The 2,247-nt window shown below is 32.3% G+C and overlaps 1 long non-coding RNA gene across 1 annotated transcript; it reads right to left on the reverse strand.

Annotated features, from left to right (window-relative positions):
* Positions 1-232: 232 nt before the first annotated feature.
* Positions 233-1,170, reverse strand: LOC121211054 (uncharacterized). Its single transcript, XR_005906434.1, has 2 exons — positions 996-1,170; positions 233-549 (listed from the first exon to the last, which is right to left on the reverse strand). It is a non-coding gene; the product is annotated as an uncharacterized lncRNA (long non-coding RNA).
* Positions 1,171-2,247: the final 1,077 nt, after the last annotated feature.

The following is a 2,247-nucleotide window of genomic DNA, read 5'->3' on the forward strand; positions in this document are numbered from 1 at the left end:
AAAACGATCCAATCTGCCCATGTGTTTTTATAAAAAGGTTTGAATCAAACTTTGTGATAATTGTTATTTATGTTGATGATCTAAATATTATTAAAACTCCTAAAGAGTTTCAAAACGCAGTAAATTATTTAAAGAAAGAATTTGAGATAAAAGATTTAGGAAAAACAAAATTTTGTCTTGGCCTGCAGATCAAGTATTTAAAAGATGGAATTCATGTCCATCAGTCAACTTATATGAAAAAAATCTTAAATAAATTTTGTAGTCGGCCAAATATGCCCGGGCCCGTTACAAACAAACCATAAAACATAAAATAAATTTATAACAGTCCAATAAATGTCCAAAGTTCAGATTACATGACCCAAGACCCAAGTCACAAGCCCACTTACGAAATGACTCAGCCTAATACCCCGAATGGCCCATAAATTTTAGGACCCTAGGGTTCTTTCCCATGCGCTGCAACCAGCCAAGCCCCATGTACGGCCTCCGTACCCTCTAGCAACCACACCCGCGCCAGCACAGTCTCACGCCAAGCGCCAGCGCATCCCGTACCTGCAAAAGAAAGGACGAACACGGCAACAAACACAAACAAAAATAGCAGAACAGCAAATGAAAAAATGGCATTTTTAATTTATTTTCCTTTTTCTTTTTTCCTTCGGCTATAAAGCCATAGTTCTTAGTCTATGTAAAGGTTACGAATGCCTACACATTTTACGCAAGATATACAAGCAATACAAAGCAAAAAAGGTGATTTTCCAGATCTGTTTTCTTTTCGTTTCTCTTGAGGGGTTTCGCAAACTTAGCGTGAACACGTAAGGGGAACTTGAATCGACGCCGATGAAAATCCAAGCATCTAAAAACGCATGGATGTGGGTAAGGGTCGAACGGCGTTAAAATTTTAATCAAATCTTTTAAGTTTGTTTCGTTTTTTAAGAACAGTATAAGATCTAAGTTTTTTTCAAAAAAGGGGAAAAAAGGAAAAGAGAGAACGAGGTTACCGGATCTTCGTGGTCGAGGCTCCCGCCGGAGAAAGTTAATCGTCATTCGCGTCACTAGCCACCAAGCTGATGGTGGTCTAATGGCTGCATAATAGACGAACCCTAGCAGAGCAAAGATCCTTCCTTTTATTTTTTTATTTATTTCATTTCATGTTGCGTTTTTGGGGAAGGAAAATGAATGGAATGGAGAGCTTTAACCATCAAAGAAACGGCGCCTTTATGTTCTAAAGGGAAATTTGCGCCAAGGGTCCTCCCCTTTTGTATGCACGTTCAATCGGCCCATTTTTTAAATTAGCTCCTCGATTTTCACGCAATTTCGTTTTAGCCCATGGTAGTGCTGCGTTTTGGACTAGGGGATATTCCCATTTCTGGTCCTCGCATAGTCGGGCGCTTCATATACTGGTCCCTTTAACTATTTCATTTGTAAACCATTCTTATTATTTTAATTTGATTTCAAATAATTTGCTTCTCCTTCATTTTTCATTTTTTTTCTTTCCTTTTAATTCGTGTTCACCATTATGTATCATTGGCTTGTTCTTCTTTCGATAATTATACTGCCATATTTTATACACTGTTTTACATGAATGTCTTTTTGTGTTTTGGTATACACCATTGTACAAATATATATGCATTTTATAATAAAGTTCATTTTATTATATGTGTACTATCAACTTTATGTTATTTTATACATATAATATCTTTTAAATTCATTCTTAATTTGCATAACATTATCCCATATACATATACCTATATATGTAACTATATATATATATATATCTATTTATTTTCTTTTAAATTTGTTTGGTTTAAACTCCTCTCTCTCTCTATATATACTCTATAATAAGGTTACTTTTATTTTACGCATGTTATTAATCCTACATTACTATACATATAGTTTCTTTTAAATGCACATTCTCATATTTTATTGTATAATCTCTCATAACATAGCTTTTAAATTATTATGGTATATATGTCTTTTTTAACGCCTATGCTTAATCCATATTTATATTATTAAATTTATGTATTTACATACGTAGTTTTCTTTATATATATATGAGCACGTTCATAAAACTATTATATAAGTTATTATAAAATTAACCTAAGTATGCATTGTATTTCTATGCTTTTACAAGTAATTTTTTTTAAAAGTTATATATATACATATAATTTATAGAACCATTATGTTTTTAAAGACTACATCGTATTATACATTTTTATTATTATCATTTGTAAAATATTCTACATATATTTT

This window comes from Gossypium hirsutum, chromosome A12 (assembly GCF_007990345.1).
Source record: "Gossypium hirsutum isolate 1008001.06 chromosome A12, Gossypium_hirsutum_v2.1, whole genome shotgun sequence".
In the NCBI taxonomy this organism is placed as follows: Eukaryota; Viridiplantae; Streptophyta; class Magnoliopsida; order Malvales; family Malvaceae; genus Gossypium; species Gossypium hirsutum.